At 39.0% G+C, this 26,324-nt stretch overlaps 1 protein-coding gene across 31 annotated transcripts in view; it reads right to left on the bottom strand.

Moving 5' to 3' along the window:
• BNC2 (basonuclin zinc finger protein 2) overlaps positions 1-26,324 on the bottom strand; it is a 460,480-nt gene that overhangs the window by 277,732 nt on the left and 156,424 nt on the right. The window lies entirely within an intron of this gene.

Genomic DNA, 26,324 nt, shown 5'->3' with positions numbered 1-26,324 from the left:
CTCCTCTGGAGTCATCTCAGAGCAACGAACTATAGGATCAGCATAAGATAAAAGACAATGGAAAAGAGTCAATCAGTATGTGATTCTGTTATGCAACAGGTTGAGAGACACAGAAGATGATGGAGGTGGGGGGGATGCCAGGGTAGGGGGTGGAGCAGGCACAATGTCCTCACAGGTGCCAGGAGCTATTTCACTAAGGTTCACTCTTGCTCTTCCTCAGGAGCTGATCCTCTGGGGTGAGCTGCCAAAGAACAGTGCCCTGGGCTCTGTGATAGGAGCAACCTCTGCAGGTACAATTACAGGAGATTTTTCACAGCCACAAACAACAACAAAAATACCTTGTTTTTATACTGTGAAATACGGGATAAAAGGTAAAAATCCCTCTTCCCTGGTGACACCCTGAGGAGCTTAATGGACCATGAATAATGCTAAAATTACATAGAATCTTTCTTCCAGAGTGCTCAAAGGGCTTTACACATAATATTTATTAATTCCCACATCAGACAAGTAAGGAAGGGGAGAAATTTCCATTATACTCCTTTTATTTCTAAATGAGAAAACTGAGGCCTATCACTATGGTCTCCCTCTACATTTGATAAAAATGGATAGAAGTGAAATTAAGACAAAGTTCTCTCAATGACTTCGCTAGTGCTTTACTCAAAAAACATCCTACTATTGGACAGATTTCACGTACTTCCTGCAATTCTTGTTTTACCTGGGTTTTAGCATTGGAGAAAATGAGAATGAAGTCACTTGTACCAGATCCACAGATGGGTTCTTTTTTTTGAAACAGAGTCTCGTTGTGTCACCCAGGCTGGAACACAGTGGTGCGATCTTGGCTCACTGCAAGCTATGCCTCCTGGGTTCAAGCGATTCTTCTGCCTCAGCCTCCTGAGTAGCTGGGACTACAGGCACCCACCACCACGCCCAGCTAATTTTTTGTATTTTTAATAGAGATGGGGTTTCACCATGTTAGCCAGGATGGTCTCGATCTCCTGACCTCATGATCTGCCCGCCTCGGCCTCCCACAGTGCTGGGATTACAGGCATGAACCACTGTGCCCAGCCTTTTTTTTTTTTTTTTTTAAAGATGGAGTCTCACTCTGTCACCCAGGCTGGAGTGCAGTGGCACAATCTCGGCTCACTGCAACCTCTGCCTCCCGGGTTCAAGTGATTCTCCTGCCTCAGCTTCCCGAGTAGCTGGGATTACAGGTGCCTGCCACCATGCCTGGCTAATTTTTGTACTTTTAGTAGAGATGGGGTTTCTCCACATTGGCCAGGCTGGTCTTGAACTCCTGACCTAAAGTGAGATCTGCCCACCTTGGCATCCCAAAGTGTTGGGATTACAGGCGTGAGCCACCACACCCGGCGGCTTCTTATATTTAAGAAAAAAAGGTACAGAATTCTATTATTTTCTATTGGTTTGCAATCATTCTTTTAATACATTATTTTGGAAATTGAACACCACAGGTTGTTGCTTATGGGCAAATACATTGCCAACTCTGACAGTTGACATTAAATGCAATTTCAAGTATGCCACACCCAGGTTAACTTACTTTCTATCCTCAACGCTCAACTCCAGCTATCTTAAAGACAGGTAATACTGAAAGAGTTCTAGCTTTGCAATTAGATCTCTGTTTAAATCTCTACTGCAATATCTTGTAAAGTTGCTCAGTTACTTATCTCAGAGCCTTGTTTCCTGCACCTGTAAAATGAGGATACTTACATTTATCGTGCAGGGTTGGCAAGGTTGAATGAGATGACACATGTAAAGCACCTAAGGATTCAGTAGGTACACAGTATATCTGTAAATGCTACTTTGCCCCCAGCCCACAAAAGCAGCACCATGGCATACCAATCCATTGAGGGCTGAGAACTTTGAGACCACAATGGAAGCCGCATAGGGGAAAGGAAAGCAAGCCACAAGGGTCAAAGGAATATTATAAGCAACTGGGGAAACTAAAAAGAGACAGAGTCACTTGGTTTCACTCAGGGACCAAGGGCCAACTCAATCATCTTTTAGAAGGCTTCCTAGAGTGATGCTGTGTTTAGAATGACTGAAAAGATCGCTCTCAGCTCAGAGGGACTTACTGTTAAAGACTTCACTGGGTGCTGGGTGTGGTGGCTCATGCCTGTAATTCCAGCACTTAGGGGGGCCAAGGTGGGTGGATTACCTGAGGTCAGGAGTTCGAGACTAGCCTGGCTGACATGGAGAAACCCTGTCTCTACTAAAAATACAAAAATTAGCTGGGTATGGTGGCGGGCGCCTGTAATCCCAGCTACTTGGGGCTGAGGCAGGAGAATCGCTTGAACCTGGGAGGCAGAGGTTGCAGTGAGCCGAGATCGCACCACTGCACTCCAGCCTGGGCAACACAGTAAGACAGTCTCAAAAAAAAAAAAAAGAGACTTCACTGGGGGATGAGGGGGTGAGAGTGGCAAGAAGCAGCACATCTGCCCCTCCTGCAACCAACCCTTTCACAATTAAAATATAAGGTAATTTTCTGAGTTCTCTTATGCTAGCAGCCTGTCCTATAAATTATTAAAAAGTAAAGAGTTTCCAGAGAACGTGCATGAATAAAATCTGAAGAACCCAACCCTCTGGGGGTGGGCAGCACACTGACAGACAAGACCAATAGTCTCGGTCAGTGCCCAAGGCACGCTTCTTGGCCAAAGATAACTGTGATCATCACCTGAGAGCATGTCTGAAACTCATTTGCATGCCCCACCTGAGACCCACTGTGACAGAAACTGGAGGTGGAGTCCCTCACCTGTGTTTACAAGCCCTCCACGTGATGCTGATGAGCATTAAAGTTTGAGGCTCCCTAGCCCATGTAAACTAGAAAACCAAAAAGGAACCATAAGGCAAAAGCTCTATAGATCATAACTTAGTTTTAGAAACGATATAACTTAAAACAATGGAGAGAAAGAAGAAGGAGCATACACCAAGGCACAAAATCCTTATCTCCCAACATCTCACTCTGTAAAGAAAAGAAAGGAAGCCAGGAAAGGAAAAGCTTATGAGAAAAAGCCAAAATGAGCAAGCAACTTGAGCAGTGGTAAGGCCAACTTCACATCTGCTGCAAACATTAGAAAGAAATTATGTGGGGACAGACATTAACTGTAGCATTTACATGAAAAGCACTTTAAAATGATCCAGGGCAACTTGAACTCAGCCACTGGGTTTGCTCCACTCAGCTCCTGTACCTACCTTTCTGCGGCAATCAAGAGTGAAGATGTATTTACCTCTAATGAGGAAAGAGACTGCCTTCAAGTAATCACCATCAAGCTACTGAATGCTTTATTTTGGGGGGAGGGTGTGGCATTTTTTTTAGAAAAGAGTTTACTTAGGAAGAAAACACACCCATTTGAGTTGCTCTTACTTCATCAGAGGCACAAAAATGGAACAAATTGAAAGGGTTTCCTCCCTCGCTAAACAACACCAAAGGGAAAAGGGTGATTGAAAAACGTATGTAAAAAAAGCAGAATAGTGAATTTGAATGAAACAGGATACAAGAATGTGTTGTGGCATCAGAAAGGGAAAGAGCAAATATTAGTTCCCAAAAATTCAACTTCACAAACTACTCATTGAACCACCTACATTAAACCAATTATGATTAAAAAAAAAAAAGTTTAAGTAGCATACACAGTTTAAGAGACAAATACAATGGGCATTTACTAGAGTAAAAGCACAGTGGTTGGCTAGAGATGCAAATTACTCTGGACTAGCACCTTGCCCCATTTGACATGAGTTAGACTTACTATGAAAACTGAGCCTGAAGGAAGGCCACAGATGGTACCAACAGACCAGAAGAATTCCGGCTGCTCTAAACAGGGGAGCCAGGGGAGCCTTTACCTTCTGCCAAGGCTCATAATGCAGCATGTCGAAGATCAATGAATCAACAGTTTTCTTTGCATGCAAAGCTTGAACATAGATAATGTTAAAAGAAGAAAGGAAATGAGAAAGCAGATTCAGTCCTGCTGTTCCATACAGGAAAAATTTTCCCAAGTCAAACATAAGTCATACTGTGTACTACACAATTCCCCCTCCAAGCCTGCTGAGGACCCCAGACTAAAAAGAGAAAAATGTGCAAACGCATACAAAGTTGATTTCTAAGGGATACCCCCCACCCCCATCCCAAATGCATGGATCTCAACTGGGGTGAGAACTAGGGGAGATGAAAAGCTGTAGTAGTCTGTATCAGACAGGTAAAAAGTGAATGTAAACCCGTCCTACCAGTAACATCTTTGTTACTAAGGTTCTCAGGAAGTGGAGAGAAGATAAAGTCAAAGGGAGTTATATTTTCCTTGGAGGTCCTATAAAAATATTTTTTTCCCAAACTGAACATACTTTACTCTGAAACCTAGTAGCTTTAGAAGCTAAGAAGAGAAGCTTAGTGGACAACAGAATACTTTATAAATGGTAAAATACATGAGACTTTCTTTTTTGCTTTTCTTTTGGTATTAGTTGCCTCACAAAAAGACAGAGCTACTTATGTAATTGACTTACCCAATGGCAAGTAATACTTAAAATAATACCATTTTCTTTTTCTTTATTTTTATTTTTGAGACAGGGTCTTGCTCTGTCACCCAGACTGGGATACAGTGATGTGCATCTGTGACTCGCTGCAACCTTAAACTCCTAGACTTTCCTTTCAGTTTACTTCTGAATATCTCTAGAACATGACTCCAAGTAAGCAACCTCCTAGAAGGGGGAAAATACCCATGTGCCCTGCAATTTAGCTGAGAAGTGATTCTTTTCAGCTAAATTTTTTTCTTTTTCTTTCTTTTTTTTTTTTTTGATAAAAATGGGGGTCTTGCTAAGTTACCCAGGCTGGTCTTGAACTGCTGGCCTCAAGTGATCCTCCTGCTGCGGCCTCCCAAAGTACTGGGATTACAGGCATGAGCCACATCATGTGGCCGCATTTTCTCTCTTACACGCATTCTCGTTAAGTGATGTGAAGCTCTTCTCAAGTTTCAGCTATCACATACCTCTGTGTGAACAGGGCTCCTAAATCCCTAACCCTTACCTCTCATGTGAATTTCAGTCCTGCATTTTCAAACTTTCACTAGATTTTTCTAAGTGTCCAGTTAACATCTCGAGCTAAACAAGCAAAGCAAATAGGTTCACTGGTCTCCTTTCTTTACTACAGCTTTCCCTGGATTTTGCTATATTTTTCAATGTTATTACCATAATCCCATTAACAAAGACTCAGAACTATACATCACTATTAAAAGCCTTCTCCTTATTTCCTAAACCCAGTCAGTTCTGATAGCCTGTCCATTCTGCCCTTTCAATCCCCTCAGCTGTCCCCCACACACCTTCCAGAATATTTCTAACAAGTACATGCTCAGACCTCTGCAATAACCCTTTAGCAATAATCCCAACTTTATCATTCCATATTTGCCAACTAGTGCTATACACCACCCCTCCAATTGTCGAACACATTCTCCTAGATCATGTTTATAGCTCCCCACCAATTACCAATTACAGTTCTTTCCAGGCCCTCTACAATCTAGCTCTAACCTGCCTTTCCAGCTTTATCTTCTCCTCCTTCTTCATGAAAAATGCTTGATAGACACTCTAATTAGAATATTTTATGTCTCTTGCATACTGATTCGGACTTTCCTAACCTGAAATAGTTCTCATGCTGCTCTTTTTGGAATACCCTCGCCTGTATTCTCCCTTTGAAAATGTCCCTATTTCCTGATGCCACTTCTTCCATGAAATTTCCTGATACCTTTGGATGAAAGGGATCTCATCGTCCCAAGTGCTCTATGTTCCTTAGGGCTCTAAGCACTACATGGCCTTGAACCTTAAACACATGTTTTTCTCTCCTTAGGATCAAGAACTAACTTATTTCTCTTTGTATTTCCCAATAGCACTTGCCATACTGCTTTACACATAGCAGATAGTCAACGAATACATACTGAATAATAAATAAATATCTTAAAATTCATAAGGGCACCAGTGACACAATGTTGCAAACAGAGTGATTTTAACTATTTCATTATTCCAGCAGATCCTCAACAAATACCCGTAAGGCAAGTAGAGGCCAATAATTCCTGTTTTATAGAAACTCAAGATGCAAAAAGGTTATTATTTATGCACAGAGCACTTTTTTGAGTATAATTTAGCCTATTAAGGTTCAGTAACTAACTCAGTGTCACCCTGTTGATCCGTGGTATATTTCTGCTGAAATGATTCTTCTCCTCTTATTGGACTTTCCTTTCAGCTTACTTCTGAATATCTCTAGAACATGACTCCAACTAAGCAACCTTCTAGAAAGAGGGAAATACCCATCTGCCCTGCAATATAAAGAGTTTGCCGTGCACAGTGGCTCATGCCTGTAATCCCAGCACTCTGGGAGGCCGAGGCAGGTGGATCACAAGGTCAGGAGTTCGAGACCAGCCTGGCTAATATGGTGAAACCCCGCCTCTACTACACTACAAAAATTAGCTGGGCGTGGTGGCACGTGCCCATAGTCCCAGCTACTCAGGAGGCTTAGGCAGGAGAATCGCTTGAACCAGGTAGTGGGCCGAGATTGCGCCACTGAACTCCAACCTAGGCGACAGAGTGAGACTCCACCTCAAAATATACAAAAATAAAATTAATTAATTAATTAAAGAGGTTGTTCCTTGCCCAACAAGTTGTCAACATATGCTAAAATCTAAAGTATACGATGTGGCAGGGCGCGGTGGCTCACGCCTGTAATTCTAGCACTTTGGGAGGCTGAGGCAGGTGGACTGCTTGAGGCCAGATCAAGACCAGCCTGGCCAACACAGCAAAACCCCAACTCTACTAAAATATTTTAAAAGGCTGGGTGTGGTGGCACATGCCTGTAATCCCAGCTAGTTGGGAGGCTAAGAGGCACAAGAATTGCTTAAACCTGGGAGATGGAGGTGGCAGTGAGCCGAGATTGCCACTGCACTCCAGCCTAGGCAACAAGTGAGACTCTATTTCCAAAAAAAAAAGTATAGAATGATAAAAATATATACTGGTATATATAACCTCTTAGTTTAAAATTTACTAGGCTTCAGGAGTACGGGCCGGTATGAGAAGCTCCTTTAATAAGTTCTTTAAAATTAAGTATTGATTGCCACATACCTGGAAAGAAAGTCATCAGCCCATTACATTGCCCTGAGATAGGAACACATTTCTAAGAAACTGTAAAAGCAGTTTACAGCAAACTAGGGATAAATTTTCATCCCAAATTAGTTTCTACTTAGTTTCAAGTCCAGGGTAGGCAAACGAGCCTGTGGGCCAAATGCTATCCTGCTGCCTACTTTTGTAAATAAAGTTTTATTGAAATAGGGCCCTGCCTATTCCTTTACATACACAGGGGCTTGGTCCTACAAAAACAAACTTCAATAATTACTACAGAAACCATACATCTACCTATTTACCATCTGGCCCTGCACAGAACAGATTTGCCAATCTCTCTCTTAAGCTGTGCAATATTATGCTGCCTTCCCTAGCAGTATCACATCTAAGTCTTCACCTTTAGGAAACAGGCATACAAGTGCAAGCAAGGATGTTCATATTTAAGCACTACTGTTTATTTTTAAAAAAAAATCTACAAACCAAGAACTCATTAAATAAACTATGATATAATGGCAAGCTAAGAATCCATTAAAAGTCATGATGAGGGCCGGGCACGGTGGCTCACGCCTGTAAACCCAGCACTTTGGGAAGCCGAGGCGGGAGGATCACCTGAGATCAGGAGTTCGAGATCAGCCTGACCAACATGGAGAAACTCCATCTCTACAAAAAGTACAAAAAAATTAGCTGGGCGTGGTGGCGCATGCCTGTAATCCCAGCTACTCGGGAGGCTGAGGCAGGAGAATCGCTTGAACCCGGGAGACAGAGGTTGCGGTGAGCCAAGATTGCACCACTGCCCTCCAGCCTGGGCGACAAGAGCGAAACTCCATCTCAAAAAAAAAAAGCCATGATGAATATCTATATTTACGGACGTGGAAAGATACTGAGGATAACAATGCATTTTTTAAAAGTCACATATACATGTAACATCATCCCTTTATGAAACTACTACCTATTCATACATTGGTAGGTACTTGTAAATGAAGAAAGATGACTAAAAATACATTAACAGTTCCTTGGTGATAGCCCTTCAGGCAGTTTTCTCTCTTTGAGGTTTTCTTAATCAGATCTGCCCAATGAACACATATCCTTTTTACAGAAGTTGTATTTAAAAGTTTTAAAACTATTAAAAATTAAAATCAGTACGCAAAGTTTAGATTCTACATTTTATAAAGCACTGGGTTTTCCAGAAAGCTAAGATGGTATTTTTAAGTTATTTTTGGTTTGGGTAGTGATTTTGTTGTTGCTGTTTTGTTTTTTTTTATTTTTTTTCCCTTTCCCTTTGTTTTAAAAAACAGAAAGGCTATAAGGCTTACCAATAACCTGCACATCTATAAACTGTCATCCCCACTATATGTGGCAACCTAAATAATGCAACAAAAAAGTCCCTTATAGACGCATGCATGGGTTAGGAGGAGGAAGACAGGCTAACAGAATAGTCCCTTGATGGAAATGTATTAATTCAATCAGTGCCTTGCTTCTGGGTTACCATAAAAAGGTTCATAAAGTACCCAAAAGCCACATAAGATTTTAGAATTATGCTGCTCAGTGACTGATTCTCAGTGAAGAGTAAGAAAGAAGAGATTTCTCTCCACCCTCATTTTCTTCTGCAAAAGTAAGACTTCTGCAAGAGTGACACAAGTATTTTTTAAACTAGTAATTGAAAAGGCCAAGTATGTACATGATGCAAGCATAAAGAACACTGTGGCACTGTTGATAAACAGATACCAAGTGCAAACTGCATAAGACCAGCAAACTACAATAGTAACAGACAGAAGAAGAAATTGGTCTAACTAACCTTCTCTGTGCCAGAATTCACAGGCATCATTTACTTCTAAGCCCCATTTTATAAATGAAGTAACTAAGATTCAAAGAGGTTATATAACTTTTACAAAGTCACATAGGAAACAGATCAGTTCAAATGCAGATAAATCTAGCTAAAAAGCCTGGACTTTTCTCACTATATTCATGAAAGAGACATTATATTTCTAATAAAGAGCTATATAAATTCCCAATGTAAATTTATCTGGTGAGAAAACCTGTAATTTCTGGTTTATAAAGATATTACAGAATTATCATGGCAGTTAATTTGTTTTACAAGCAATTTATTTAAAATAGTGATTTTGACATTATTTTCCCAGTTAAGTTGATCCACTTTATCTTCTCCATCCTTATGTTTACACACATATGCCTGTATGATATGTATATGTCTTTTAATAAATATGCTACAATGTGATATACAGCACCCAAACTTTAACCTTCAAAATGAAGTAGAGTCTATAGACACAGACTTCAGTTAGACATAAAACTGTGACTTAGTTTTTTCAGACTCGTTCCGCAGTAAAATTACTTCATTGCTACGGATGAAACAAAATTTATACCCTGAAAATTAACATTTACAATGAGGCCAAACATGGTTGCTCATGCCTGTAATCCCAGCGCTTTGGGAAGCCGAGGGAGGAGGACTGCTTGAGGTCTTGATAGCAAGACCCCATATCTACAAAAAATTAGCCAGCCTTGGTGTAGCACAACTATAGTCCCAGCTATTCTGGAGGCTGAGGATCATGCGAGCCCAGGAATTAGAGGCTGCAGTGAGCTATGATCACACCACTGCACTCCATCCCAGGCAACAAAGCAACACCTTGTCTGTGTTGCGCAAGCTGGACTCAAAACTCCTCGGCTCAAGCAATCCTCCTGACTCAGCCTCCCAAGCAGCTGGGACTACAGGTGCGTGCCAGCAACCTGGCTTGTAATTTTTTTTTGCAGTGGTATTTACCCCACAGTCTTTCATAGACTTTTAAAATTATACTGATTAGCAGTCAGGTGCAGTGGCTCATGCCTGTAATCCCAGCACTTTGGGAGGCTGAGGCAGATGGATCACTTGAAGTCCAGAGTTCAAAACCAGCCTGGCTAACATGGTGAAACCCCATCCCTGCTAAAAATACAAAAGAAAAAAATTAACTGGGCGTGGTGGCACACACCTGTAATCCCAGCTATTTGGGAGGCTGAGACATGAGACTCTCTTGAACCTGAGATCGTGCCCATGCACTCTAGCCAGACTCTGTCTCAAGAATAAATTAATAAATAATAAATAAAATTATACTGATTAGCTTTTCCTGTGAATTCCACGTTATAACATCGCCAAGCGCAAGATAAACAAAACCTTCAAGTCCCAGATGGGGAAACTGAAGAGTTTCACTAGGCCCCATTTTCTGGGGTGTGGGGGTATTAGGCTAACACTTTCTCATCAAGTATTCCAGGGATCCCTAGGAGAGCCCTAAAAGATGGGACTCTGGCTCTATCTCTTTTCATCTAGAAGAGCTCTGATTTTTATCAGTTTTACATATTGACTTCCTCGTAAAATTTAATTTGAAAGGAAATAAAACCAGTGGTTTCTACAACTAACTTTCTTTTTTCTTTTTAAATAGCTAGCTTAAATGATATATGAAGAATGCAGCAAGGGGGAAAGCAAGGGATTTGGAATCAACTTTGCTGGATTACAAATGTTAGGCCTTGATTTCTTCATCTGTAAGATGAAAATATGGGTGCCTTCCATGAATGCTTTTGTAAGCGTAAATATCATGACTACCATCCCTAGCAAACTATGTGTGCTAAAAGGTAGCAATAAAGTTATTAGTTAACAATTTTCATTTGTTTATGCTTACTAACAAGCCAAAGTAAACACTAAGTCAAATATTTATTTTAGATCTTAAGATGCCGTATGTTCAAACTTTGGCAGGCTAAAAGAAGTTAGATATTAAGCAAAATAGCAATACTAATTAAAGACCATCTACAGGCAGGTGTGGTGGCTCACACCTGTAATCCCAGCACTTTGGGAGGCTGAGGCGGGCAGATCGCTTTAGGCGAAGAGTTCAAGACTAGCCTGGCCAACAAGGTGAAACCCCGTCCCTACTGAAAATACAAAAATTAGCCAGGCGTGGTGGCGGGCACCTGTAATCCAAGCTACTCAGCAGGCTGAGGCAGGAGAATCATTTGAACCTGGGAGGCGGAGGCTGCAGTGAGCCAAGATCACGCCATTGCACTCCAGCCTGGGTGACAGAACAAGACTCTCCAAAAAAAAAAAAAAAACCATCTACAATAATATTAATGTACTTCACATGGGAACACAATTATTTTTTATGAAAACATAATCCTGGGCTAAAAAACAATAAAAAGAAGCACATTATTTTGCTCAACAAATAGTTCCTAAGTCCTTAACTACCCTTTAGGCATTCTGCAAGACTCTAAATGAAGATAAAGTATTGCCCAGATACATGTATGTTGACTGCTGCTGTTTTGTTTAATTCTACAGAGGTGTAAACACTCGAAGCTTTAGCATGGTCTTAGTTCCATGATTATAAGTAGATTTTCACAAAACCAGGGAAAGACGCTGGAGTCTAACTTGTAAAATCAAGTTTCAAGATCCACTATCAAATGCTAATGACTATAAGGCAGGAAGCTTTAATTCAAGCAAATGATTAGAACGGATTACACAAAAGTAAACAGGATCCAACAGAATCGGCCAACTTTACTTCTAATCTACCTGTACCAAAACTGGTAACACAGAAATAATAGCATCACTCTGACATACACAAAGATCAACCTAATGAAAATTTTGCAGAGTGGTAAAAATGTAGACTAATAAATAACGCCAGAGTTTCTTTACTTAAAAAAAAAAAAAAAAGACATCTGCTGATGGCCTAATATCGCCTTTCCTAGAGATAAATGAAGAAATTAAAACATTTTATTTAAACTTATTCCCCTACCATCCTACACTACTATTCCTAAAAATTCAAGCTTCCCAAGGGATAAAAACTGGAGAATAAGCCACAGAGCAGGCCAAAGGAGGATGAGCAAAGGTTTATTAAGTATCTACTATGTACTGGAACTTCAAGTGTGTTGTCTCATTTCATTTTCCTGACAATCCGTAAGCTAAATGTCCTTTTCCCCATTTTAAAAGTGAAGAAAATAAAGGTCAGGGATAAAGTCACTTATCCAAAGTCACAAGGCTAACATATAGCAGCATTAGAATCTGAAACAACACCCATTTTTTCACTATTCCACCAAGTTTTCAAAGCCAAACCATTGTGCCTGGCACAATGGGAACAGGAAAACACTAAAAGAAGAAGTGATGATATTTTTTAAGAAAATTTTACTTTTATGGGGAAAAGATTCCTAAATCAGCTGAAATTTTCTTATTAGAGAGATGTGATACTGGAGTAATTCCACTCTTCCCCTCTCGGATTATGAAAGGAAACTTTTAATAAATCAAATTGGAAAGGGCTGAACACAACTACAACATCCTTTTTACAGTTTAAAAAAAGTGCTTCTATCATTAGGAAAACAAATATAATTTTAGATAATCTAAATGTTAATTGATAGATTTTTCTCCTGAATTTGGCAACATTAACTACTTTTTCTAGTATTTAAATAAAATAATTAACTTTAAAATTGGCTGTTAAGTAAAAGAAATAAAAATCCAGCACAGAGCAATATTCTCCTGAAAAATCGCATTTTAAAATTTACTAAAAAACAAATCACCAAAAAAAACTATCATCATGTTACTAGATCAAATAGAATAAAAAGAAATAATTATTGAAGTGGGTATTCTCTGGAATGTAAGAAAAAAATATCTAATGAATTCACCTAAACTTTGAAGTGCCCAGTCCATAAATACAGCTTGATTTTCCTATGGAGCTGATCGCTTATTGATTTAAGACTTCCTATAAATAATGTCAATATGTTTAAAAAGAACAAGCCATCATACAAACACCATTAGTCAGATTAAACTCAAGGGTCTATCTTGACAAAATCATTGTTTTATAAAACGTATAAATCATGTACTTAAAACTCTATAAATAGGGCACACGGGTCCACTCATAGTTTACTTTTCTGTGCTATATTCTTGAGTTGAATTTTTGTTACATGACTTTCTGACTGATAATGTATCAATGGAAAACTAACTTAGCAGCTCTCCAAGTTTTTTCTTATAACTATTTGGCAGTTATTAAAATGTGCACACACTCACACACACATACAAGTATATATGTATTATTAAGGAAGAGAAAAATAACATCTGAACAGGAACATGAAAACAAAGAATTAAGGTTTGAAATTGAAGAGAAATGCAGTCTAAAAGTAAAATTCAAACTATTATTAATACATCCTTTCTTAGGTCATCTTAGGATAATACATATTTCTCCTATACATTGGGGGAAAAATCAGACACATGAATATTTTATAAAGGCACACTGCAAAATCAGAAAGCTGTTCCACACATCCACACTTTAATCTGTTATAAATTAACTTGAGTCAGTTCAAATGTTATATGTAACGCACACAATTACAACTGAAGTCAAATCATACACACCCTCAGTAACTGTAAGCCTAAAACAACTCCAACAGTGAATGAGACGGCTAGAGTTTTCCCTAAGGAAGGACAGGGGTTGGGGGCAATCTGCAAAATGGATATAACTGAGACAAATGCAAAGACTGAAAATATCCTAAAAACCTGAAGATGCTCGTGTGGTTTCACAACAAAGTCCCTTTATAAGATTCCACAGCCCAAATGACTTGCATCTTTCAACTGCTCCATTTCCAGAACTCCTGATTTTAAATCACACTGAAAACCTTTGGCTGCAATTTAATTAGCATGGTTGGATTTAGCCCTTCTAAATGCCAAAAAGGAAAAAAAAAAAAAGTACCATTCTAAAGTTTGTTTTGTTTTAAACTCGGATCTTCTGCATTCCAAAATCGTATCCCTCTGACTAATATAAACCGTTATTACAGAGAAATGGTTTTTGTTTTGTTTTTTTTTTTTTAAATGCCAGTGAAAAAGAATGAGGGAGTAGTAATGGTAACATACAGTACCATGAGCTGCAGCGGCCTCCCAGCCAGTGGTGCAAGGTTAACAGATCAGTCCTGGCCTTCGGGCAGACAGCAGAACACAGCCTTGGGGAAGGGGGGACAGGGACGGAGGCCAGGGGAGGGGGCCCGCTCTCAGGCAGTTTACACAAGAAGGCAGCTCAGCTCCTTTCTGGCGCACTCCTCCTCTCTATCTCCCAACCTCTTTGCGTGTGTCTTGTCATATTTTCTTCAGCTGTTAATTGTCCAGACTCCAAGACTTTAAACAGCCACAGTTTAGGAAAAAGCGAAACCCTTCTAAGTGACCATCACAGCAAATCAGCTTCATGCTAGTGGGTAAAATTTTCCAAGGGAAGTGTTCTTCTGATAGTTCCTGAGTCTCTAAGTCACCCCCACCCCCACCCCCACCAGCCGCCACACACACTCCCCTGGAGGGCTAAATGCACTGTGGCAATAAAACATTCATGCGACTTGGAATTTTAACACAATGCCATTTCCCTAGTTTAACCTGAAAGGAATGCACTAGTCACAACAGACTACATCATCCTGCCATTAAACCCTGCCAAGGAACCGCTTTTTTGGCCGCGCTGGGCCAGCTTTGACGGGAAAGGAGTACACAGACCCACACACTGAGCACAGAGGGGCCACCTCTGCTTCCTCAGCCTTATCCAGCAACACCCTGCTCTTGAACATGACCCCTGACCCCTTGCATTGTGACCAGCTTGTGAGGCATGTGTCACCCTGGAACTTCTGCAGAGCCACACACTGCGCAGGCCATTTGCTGCTCCCTCTCAACAGGCTCTTGGGCAGACGCCAAAGGTTCTTTCTTATTATTACTGCTACTATAGAAAGTCTTCTGTTTAAATGTAGGGATGCTTTTTCCTTGAGTTGTATGATACTGTGGCTTGGGTTTTTTTTCCCTCCTTTGTTTGTTTTGGACTTTTTAAAAAACAAACTTTACATTTGCATTGATAATTATGTTATTATTACTGACAAAATGATTTGGTATGGGGACTACGTATCAAAGGTGTCAGTTCTTTCACATTTAAGTGACATTCAATTTAGATTTACAAAACACAAAGCCGGAAACAATTCCTATTTCTCCAGAGAAGTTTAGAGAAAAATTCAAAGGGATGGAATCCTAAAACACCTACACTTAACTATTTTTATTTACATGCTAAGATATTATTATAAAACAAACAAGCAACAATATTAGATCAAAAAACTGGATTTATTGACTTATTGCTTGTGCAGAGAGTTCTGCCTTCCAAGCAACATAACTGACAAGGAACTATTTTAAAAAGTGTATACCAAATGAAAAATTAAAATCATACTAAATGTTTACAAATCTTTTTATTAATTTTAAAACTGTTCTCGTGTAGCCCTTTATAACCAATCACAACAGTATTAATTTTTGCAAGTTAACAAAGGTCATAGTTTTGCACCCCAAAATACCCCTTTTTTCTTCTACCACCAATTCTCCTACCACTGAAGGATGTCTTCCAGATTGTCTTTTTCTGATCATTCATCTTATTAACTATCTTCATATGATGCACATTCACTTTCAATCTTGTCCAATTGTTTTATTATTCCTCTTCTCTACTGTAGTCATAGGCAATTCTAAAAAGCACAAAGTCCCCTCTTTTTGCCCTGACCTTGAGCTACAGCCAGGTGAGCTGTGATTACCCCTACAGAAGGCAGAAGGTGTTCCAGCTTTAATCTCCTGGAGTGAGGCCATGTCCCCTTTCAGCAACAAATGAAGAACATCTTACTTCATCTAAGAGAATACCCTAAAATACAAAATGATGATCTCAAAGCAAGTTAACATGCACATATAAAATAAAACCAAATTGTCTTCTTTAGAGTAATTTTTGTCTCCTTAGTAGCTGGAATTAGTCTTAAGCCCTAGTTAAAAGACTTTTTTCTTTTTCTTTCCTTTAAACAGACATTATTATGCCTTGAAAAGTCATTCTAATCCCTTCACCTTAGCCAAGCCATGCTAATTCATGACAGGAGGACAGCAATTAATTTAAAAAAAAAAAAAGGAATTATACTTGACTGGGGGGAGGGAAGAATCAATCCAACTCAGAAGCAAAGGTTACCAAAACCTATGTGAAACACTTCCATTTCAAATTGTAAATGCTGAAATCAAATTGTCAGTTTAATCTATATAAAATACAGCAATAAGGCTGGGCGCGGAGGCTCACGCCTGTAATCCCAGCACTTTGGGAGGCTGAGGCGGGCGGATCACGAGGTCAGGAGATCAAGACCATCCTGGCTAACAGGGTGAAACCTCGCCTCTACTAAAAATACAAAAAATTAGCTGGGCGTGATGGCGGGTGCCTGTAGTCCCAGCTACTCGGGAGGCTGAGGCAGGAGACTGGTGTGAACCCGGGAGGCGGAGCTTGCAGTGAGCTGAGATCATGCCACTGCACTCCAGTTTGGGCAACAGAGCAAGACTCCGCCTCAGAAAAAAAAAACACAGCAATAGACATTTGATTTTTTTCAAGTAATCTGGTTTATTATCAATGTGCATATTCAAATTCCAATTTTGATGTTACTAGTGTGAAGTTAGTAGAGTGAAACCCAGTAAAATTGAAGGAAGAATCAAGTGATGCCATGAGATTAAAATTACAGAGGTTAATCTCTATTTTAGTCCAAACAGATATACTTTTCTTCTTATATCAAGTTAATCAACACAGTGACACCAAAGTATCTTGGACCAATATTCAAAGGATGAACCGGGGCCTATGAAAAGAGGTCTGTGAAGTTGCACCTGCAGTATGTGTAACCCTCTCCATGGTAATACATCTCCTCTGAAGACCTCTGGAACTTTGGGATACATCACTAAAAGAAGGATAAGCAATCTCATTTTATTCCTAAACAAGTTGCCAAGTAATTATTATTAGTAGTAGTATTATTATTATTTTTGAGATGGAGTCTCACTCTGCTGCCCAGGCTGGAGTGCAGTGGCATGGTTTCAGTTCACTGCAACCTCCACCTCCCAGGTTCAAGCGATTCTCCTGCCTCAGCCTCCTGAGTAGCTGGGACTACAAGCATGTGCCACCACACCCGGCTAATTTTTACATTTTTAGGAGAGACACGGTTTCACCATGTTGGCCAAGCTAGTCTGGAATCCCTGACCTCAGGTGATCTGCCCACCTTCGCGTCCCAAAGTGCTAGGATTACAGGTGTGAGCCACCATGCCTGGCCAAAGTAATTTTATAATCTAAGTATTCACTACTATGGTATAGCGATGCATCACATATTAGGAAATCAGAGCATGCTACAAATACCACGATGAAAACTATTTTCTATGAAATTGTACCAGTACAAATAAGCGGAATCAGAACAATACAGAACCTGCTAAAGAAAAAATGTCGTATCAGTAAGTTCACTGAAATTCAAAAAGTTGCCCAAAGTTTTCTAGAAATGTTAATTTATTTTGGCGGGTACAATGTGAGTAGATCAAATCTGTGATAACCAGCTGTGATTTCCATTTTCCTTGAGCCAAAAGAAAACTTTACTGTGTTAAATAGCATTTAGAAATAAGAGTTTTAAAGTTCTGTAAGTTACCTTTTAATTTCTAGAAAGCAAAAGAGGTGAAATTTTTCTCATGAACTTCTATTAAAAACGAAACATCCATGTGCAAACAGGCCTATGTTAATTTATTCTTCTCTGCAGGGATTCATTTGGAGTCAAGAGATTGGCTAAATCAACCCCCTCCTCAACACACACATACAACATGCACATGCAAGCAAAGGCAGTTGACAGACTGTAACCCTGAGTGAGGGAAAACTCACTCAGAGATGAGAAAGGACAAGATGTGTATGGACAAAGAGAGAAGGAAGGAAAAGCAAAGAGATGGTGTGGGAGGAAAACCAGACTGAGAAAAGCAAGCCACAGGAAGGGCGGGGTGAGAGAGAAAAAGAAATAAGAATGAGATAGGGAGGAGCAAAATGGAAAAGAGCAGAGAGAGTCAGTAGGGAAAGGGAGAGAAAAAGAAAAGGAAGACCGAAGGAAAAAAGGGATTGCTGGCAGAGAGGAGGAGCTGGAGCCCCACAACAAAACAGTGGATCAGGCAGCTGGCCTGAGATGCTAATTCAGCGCTTTAACAAATCAATGCCACTTGAAAAGTACAATGTGAGCCCTCACTGGGTAGATGTCAGGGGACTGAGAAAATGCATTCTCAAGTATTTCACATTAAGAGGGAATAATGTGTTAATTTATAACTCTTCACCCTATACACTTGGATTATCTATCTGTGTCAGCGATTTGACTTCTTAAATTTATCAAAAACGCACGCAAAGGGAGGCAGCTTCGGCTTTACCACTGGGAAATGGAGGTTTAGGGAAAGCCTGTCAGCCAGTCCTAGGTAGTTCTGCTGTTCTTTCCGCTTTCCTATTTGGGCTGAAGTGTTGGTGGGGGTGGCAGCAAGGAGTGAGCAAGCCACTGAAGGGGAGATGAAGGGAGGAGGGGAACTCCTGGTCCAGTTACTAAAGCAACCAAAGAAAAGGCTTTCTCGGCCTGTGGTTGATTGCATTAGGTACCATCCGTCAAAAGTGACACAGAAGAGAAGGAATAACTTGAATCAGCAACCCAGGCTGCCATCGTCAGAATTTACTTTATGGAAACTTACTTAAGTCTCTCAGCACACCCAGCGGAAGAAAGCCTGCTGACAACTGGATTTTAATTAAACAGTACACTTGCAATGCCACCACAGTTCCACAGAGCTTATCAAAATAGGAAGGGAAGAGAGAGTTAAGCGGATTTTGTTTGGTTAGTTTTGAGACAGGGAGGAGAGATGTTAAAGAACTCAGATTCCAGCTCAGCATTCAGGAGTCTCATTAGAGGGACTATTTCTTTCTCAAGAAAAACCTATTTTATTAAACATCAAATTCTTGGAATTGTTTCCTAATTATTCCTTAATGAAATTTAGTTAACTTTTAATATAATGGTTGCACAGTTTCTAACCTGTGGGAGAGACAGAGAAAGACTACGTTAGTAAGTTTTGTTGCCAAAATTGAAGTATTATCAGACTTAAATTTTCAAAGTTTAAGCATTGTCAACATACAAAGGCAAGTGTGTTAAAATTTTGGAATAAATAGAAGAGAGTAGGTTTCAAGAAAATGTTTTAATTAAGATTATGTCTTCAAAGATATGAAGGGGAAAAGTGGTTATAGGTATAAAGGAAAAACAAGGCCCAATTACGAATAACTTCTGAGTTTAAGATTGCCCAGACTACACACAGCAGTATTCTAAACTGGGGGCATTTTTATTTGCTACATGTACAATTGCAACAGAAACAGACATTCTCTTATTTTCAAGACATTCATATGTAAATGAATGCTGGTGAATGGAAATGAGATGCTAAACATGATGGGCAACGTTCAACGTTTAAAAAAAAAGTTACTTCACTTGCTGAAGCTTGAATCTCTTCCCTCCTACACCTGGGCACAAAAAGAAATGAATGACAATGATGGACCTTCCACCAGTTTCTATTGGTTAAACAACACCTTACAGAGATATTCAAGACAGAAAACAAACATTCTTTCAGTCTTATGCTTTGCATCTTTCCTATGACATGTATCACACAGAGTCCATTGAAAATAAATATTAGAGACTGAAATTATAAGTAAATAGACAGAAATATTACAGTAGCATTGAGTTAAAGGGCTAAAATATCCAAAACAGTGTAATTATTTAATGAATGTTTTCTTTCTTTCAAATGAGATAATTAATAAGGAATTTCCTGGTTCATGACCACAGAGTACACTATTTTCCCTTTTCATAAAATCTTAGGAGACTGAACATACATTCTGGGCAGTGTGTTTGCAGTGGGAATTATATATATGCATGTATGCTTTTCAAGGGTCTCTATTTATGCCCTCAGAGTAGGATTTGTTCTATCCCCAGTTTTTGCATGAATTACCATTCCTGTCTGTCCCATCCAAGCTACCCCCACAGAAAGTATCTATTCTTATCATTATGGTACCATTAATCCCATTCTCCCCTCCCCCTCCCAACTCACCTAAGGGGTTAAAAGACTTCAGTACATTTGTGACTTGTCAGTGACATATAATACCCAGGTCCTTCATGCAATCAACTTTTACTTGACATGTATTTGCTCATCACAGGACCCGCATTACTACTGGGAAAATGAAGAAAAACCTAAATTAACACTTGACATTCAATATGGTCAAGTCCTTAATTGGCTGGGCTTCCTGAGAAAGCAATTTTCTATTCCCCAAACTGTTCGTGTGTCATGTGTGGAGTGCAGCTCTTGGCCATCACTGCTGTCCCTCGCTCCCTCTAATGAGAGCAGATGAATTAGTGCTACGTGACACGATTTGAGCAGGGCTTCCTCCTCCTCCCCTCCCCCCAATCTTTCTCCTATACCAGTGACAGCTATGTGGCAAAGGGAAGAAAGAAAGAGAAATGCAAGAGCAAAGAATCCTGTAAAGGATGATCATTTTTTTAAATGAACCTTAAATGTCTTGTTGAAACTACAGAACAACAGGGTCACTTAATTGTGGAGGTGGGGAAGGGGGGTTGTTACAAAGATCAGGGGAATGATCTGGCTATGGTTGATTTGGGTTGTATTAACTTCCAGCATGTTTCTTCCATTTCTCGCTAGTTGCAGTATTAGACTGCACTGCTCTAATTAAAACGGAATTTACATCCACTTAAAAAGTTTTTGAAAGGTCTGGAGAATGGGTCAACTAGGAAAAAAAGAGAACAGCATGAAGTGATTATTGTTTGAAGATAAATATACCTCTAAACTAGAGAAAGTCCTTTCAACAATCACTTACGTCAGGAAGAACCTACAGCACAAAACTATAGTGATACTTTGTTTTCAAATATTATTCCATGTCTGAGCTTAATGCAAACTATTCTATCCTAACTCATTTTGTTTTGTTCCCATTGATTGTTGAATTACTGAAATGAAAAAGTACTTGATCACTGATTTCATTCTATTATTCTGGAGAGAAGGAATATATTCTACTTTAAATGTGCTTGTCTAGCTCAGTAAGAAACAATGAATACATGCATGAAAGGAAGGCAGGACAGAGTCTGCTTTATTCAAAAATACTAAAAGGCAAATTAAAGGTATTTCTCTGAGTCTTCACTTACTCATTTTGAGCCCAAAGTAGTAGTAATTTTAAATCCCTAATCGCTCACCCAATCTGATTAGGACAAAACAGAACTACAGGATAGAAGAGAACGTGGCAAATCATTTAGGAAAGTAATTAGTACAAAATACATGGATAAGTGAAAATAATTAGTGAAAGTCACAAACACCTTAGCACCGTGGATCATTACTCAGTTTTATTTAGGTGAGAACCAAGACAAAAATGTTACCTGTGTACAAAAAATTATATCAAGACTGCACTGTGGTGTCACAAAATCAGTTTACACATGCAAAACACAAAACTATGTCAAGTATAGCTCCCCCACTTCAAGTAGCATGATCATTGATTATTTGTTCTTCTATAATTCTGAATATAATTTAAGCAGTAATAAATACTGAATATAATTTCAGTAAGTAAATTGTGAGTAGATTTAAAGATATAACAAGATGGTGAAATCCACTTTTACACTATGTGTAAAGTTATAACCTAAAGCCAAAAATGCTATTTCCACATTTTATATTGGTGGGAAATAATGGGAAAGGAAATGAAGCTTTGTAAGATTTTTTCCAAAATAAAGCAATTCATAACATCTTAGAGCATTATCGCACTAACAGAAGACAAAATGTAAATAAAACTGTTTTTTAACACCTTGGATTTTCGAACTTGTTGGAACATGATTAGTTTCAGACAACAGAAACACTAAAAGATGAGTATAATTTTAGAAGTATTTTCATGGAAGCAAAACAACACAACGGACACACACACTGCACAGATTATCTCTTCTGAGGCCAAAGCACTGATATTTCACTATCATTAAGATCCTTTTTGAAATACATTTGAGACAGCTTGTGAATGGGCATTTTATCAGGTGTTTAAAATAAATAAATAGATAATTTGGTATTCTGGAAAAGTAGCTAAGTCTAATACATCCAGTTAACTGCTACAGTAGCATTATCATCACTGAGCAACAAAGGGCAGTGTATTCTGCCAATAGCTTTTAGGGTGACCTTTGCAATGCTGACTAGTCCGTCAAATTCCATCTCTGAGATGCAAGGCATAGACAGGGATGGTTTATTAACTGAGGTAGGAACTAAAGACTAGGAGGCTCCAAAAGGGTAGGCGTTTCACATTCAGGAAATGGGGAATTCCTTTCCCTAAGAAGAGAAGAGTGTACGGTAAGATCAGGCTGAGCAGGCCCATCGTCTTCCCCATGGAGACTTCCATGGTGGGAAATTGTCATGTACTAGGACAGCATTACCAGTTTTACAGTTTTACATGTTCCTTTTCTCCCCAGCTACATTTTTTTTAAGGACTGCAATGGAAACCCAAGTGGAAATGGGTAAAATGGGATCAATGTCTTGAGCCCTAGGAATAAAGCTGCAAAGGGATACTGACATAGTCATAGACCTTTAAACAAATTGTGACCAATACTACTTTTATTTGGAGGTAGTTTCCAACCATCACCAACAGGATAAATCTACAGAACTCAAGGGGGCAGAAACAATGGTTAAGAAAAATAACTGTACTGAACTGGGAAATTTTTCAAGGATAACCTGTAGAAAACCAGCCTAGGAAAAGGCACTTTTTTTTTTTTTTTTTCCCAAGAAAGTTAACTGTGACTATGGCGAAGTGACATGCTTAAACTTGATATTCTCTTAGGGATGTGCAGGCTTTGAAGCTCATAATAAACTTGAAATGGCTCTGTGGAATGTTAAGGCTTAATGTAGATGGTTGGTGCCACTGTCATGCCTATACAAAAGTATGTCAACTTAGAAATAACTGCACTAACAGCTCCAGGGTATTTAGAATGGAAGGCTTTCCCCCACCCTTTTTGTTTATTATTAAGAATTTTACTTTGAACCATAAGAAGAAGCTGCATTCAGTTTCCAACCTAGTTAATGCAGCTAAAATTAAAATACTTACTCAATTTTGGCTGGGCGTGGTGCCCTCATGCTTCTAATCCCAGCACTTTGGGAGGCCGAGGTGGGCAGATCGCTTGAGCTCAGGAGTTCAAGCCCAGCCTGGGCAATATGGCAAAACCCTATCTCTACAAAAAATACAAAAATCACCTAGGCATGGTGGCGTGTATCTATATTCCAGGTACTCCAGAGACTGAGGTAAGAGGACCGCTTGCGCCTGCGTGGGAGAGGTGGAGGCTGGCCATGAGCCCAGATCTCACCACTGTGTTCCAGCCTGGGCCACAGAACCACACCTTGTCTCCCCTCAACCACCAAAACGATACTAATTTCAGTTTACTGTAGAAAGGCAAAATGTCTGCCACCCACTTCGTCTGTGTTACCTTTACATTACACCATTCTCAAAAAGTTTAAACACGGCAGAGGAGAGAAATGAATGCTTTGAAATAGCCCAGCATATGTAACAATAAAACTATCTAGCAAACACAAAGCACAAATGTTATTTTATAAAAGTTAACAGCATCTAAAGGGGTATATTCTTTTATCCTCCATTATTCGCTACCTCTTTTACTTCAGTGGTTCCCTCCCCTTGTATTAAAGATACTTTATCTAATTCCCAGTTGAAAGGTTTCTGAAAGCGTTAAGTCACAGCTGTGTTGATGCTGAACTTCTTGAACATGGCATACCAGCATCATTCTGACACATTTATAGATGTTTCCTTACAAGCTGCACCAGCACTTGATTTGAAATATCTGACTTACTCTAACACAAACTGTTAATCTCTGGTCTTTTCTCCAGTTGAGTTCTTCTCTGAAGTTTTGGAAGCAAACCAACAACTTGTTATGTTTAAAACAGAAATGGCTCCCTTCTGATTGGTTTCTGACACTGTTCAGTGATGCTATTAAACAAGACCCTAGAAAGAGCCTAGATATACCTAGGCCCCATTTGCAGATGATTTTAACAGGATGTTCTTGTTTCCTTTTCCCACGAAAATCAATAACAGGATGACCTTCAATTTGAAATTCAAACCAATTAATTACCTGTTCTGTTGAAAATGTTGATATCTGATTTGCCTAGAGAATTTCAATTATGAATAGATAATTTCTTTTAAAGAGACCCTTCAAAAAATATAGACAGGCATTTTAAACCTCATCTTATACAATATAAATAATGTTTTCTTGAATCACGTATAAAATATTGGCCTTGCACGAATTAGTAGGGGGAAATTTTCCCCCTTGTGGTCCATCTCCTCCTTGTAACATCATAATCAATTGCTTGGTAAATTATAGCAATCCCACAAAGATTCAGGGCCAAGAATCTACCGCTTTAAGGTGAGATGAAAAGCTTTTTATAGTTGAATTCAGCTTTTCATCTACATCAATTACTTACACAAATCATGGGATTATTTTCAGAATTCAGAAATCTTTTACTATTTTAAAATCCTTACACTTCTACCTTTATTTAAATTATTTGACTATTTTTTTGTTTTGCCCACACAGGTGATTTTTCTTTAAATGTGGGTCATAAGGAGAAAAGCTATGCATCAAAACTATCAGCACCAGAAATATATTTACTAAACTTTTTTTCTAATTACAGGGGAAAAAATGAAGAATTTGGTTCATCCTAGTGGGGAATTCCCAAGATGAATGATCACATGCAATGAAACTATTATCTTCATCCATTAAAATATTATCTAAAACAGAGGTTTCTATCTGGCAGCCAGAGGGCTGAATGTAGCCTGAAGATGAGTTTTGTTTAGACCACACAGTTTTTAAAATATTTGAACAGGTTGCCAAGATTTCAAAATCAGGAGATTTCACATAAAAATCTCGATTTTTGGCTTATCATTAAAAAGCAGCAGCAGTGGATCTGGCAAACTGGGCCTGCATTCCCACCTGGTAACAATTGGCTGGAACCAAGGAGCAGCTACCTCACTGTGGTTGAGACATGAGCTTTCTGGTCCACCACAGTCCCCACTAGACTCACTCTACTTGTTTAATTTTTGTTACCTCCACATGGCCCTTTTAGACAACTCCTACTCCTTAAAATGTCATACTACTCTAGAGTTTATGGGAAAAAAAGAAGAGGGTGTTCTCAGAACAGAGATTTAAAAATACGTATTTCACAAGTTTACAGAATATAAGACAATGGGAAGCAAGTTTCATTTCAATGAAACATTCATGCAAACCAAAGGAAACTCATTTTCATAATTAAACGTTTTTTAAAATAGTAAATCCAGAACTGATGACCCAGCCTTACAGAGTGGTTCAACAATCTTTACATTGGTTTTCAATCAGCCACCTATTTCTCTGAAGCCCAAAATAGATGCTCATGTCAAAGTATTACTCAGATTTTGTTCCTTCACATGTTAACACTTCCACACTTCCTTTCTAGAGCTATCATGTACTTAAGTGAAAATGTACTGTAATATGAAAATAGGATATGTCTTCAAGGTAAATTTTAAAAGTCAACATTTAAGATGCATGAATATTATCACAGCAAATATTCATCTTTACTGACTCCACATGTATGCCACCATCTGACATTTATACTTACATTAAATAGACATTATTATGGGTTCAAATGACCCAAAAAGTCATGGCATATTTCTTTACAAATGATTATTACCTAAAAGCACATGTCTATGACACAGTCACCATGTACTTCTTTATATCTACTTTTTTTTTAATGAAAGCAATTGCAAGGAGAATATCTTTTACATTTCATTATTCCCAATCAATCACAACGACACAGCATTTCTACCTATTAATGGATTTTAAAAACAAATTAAAAATACCCTATTTAGCAGAGGGAAGAAACGGCCTTTTCATTTCATCCAACTATATCAGAAACAGGCTATCTCCGACGTATTACTACAGTACAGAAATGCTTACGTATCATGCAAACTGTAGTACGTAGGCTATGACCAGTCATATGCCAACTAATTTAGATCAACTATAGTATAGTGTTTTTACATTATGTTTCATCATTGCACCACATGCTCGAAAGATTACTTTTTAAGGTGTTTCCTTCCGACAGGAAGCATTTTTCTTCCATTTTTACCTGAAGAATGTAATCCCTGAACATATGCCAAATTTACTTCACAATCGGACTTTAATCCCCAAATTCTCTTGATTCTTAGCAACTTGCACAACTTTAAGTAAACAGTTCACAAAATCATAATGATCATACTGCAGCATTACTTAACTCCTAGGTGAATAGAAAAAAAAGAAAATACCGTAAACATGAACTCCATAAAGGCAGTCTTAGGCCTGAATGACAGTGTATTTCTTATGGGAAACATTTTTCCTTA

The sequence above is a fragment of the Pongo pygmaeus genome, chromosome 13, assembly GCF_028885625.2.
Source record: "Pongo pygmaeus isolate AG05252 chromosome 13, NHGRI_mPonPyg2-v2.0_pri, whole genome shotgun sequence".
Classification (NCBI taxonomy): domain Eukaryota; kingdom Metazoa; phylum Chordata; class Mammalia; order Primates; family Hominidae; genus Pongo; species Pongo pygmaeus.
This window is presented reverse-complemented; position numbering and strand designations above follow the sequence as displayed.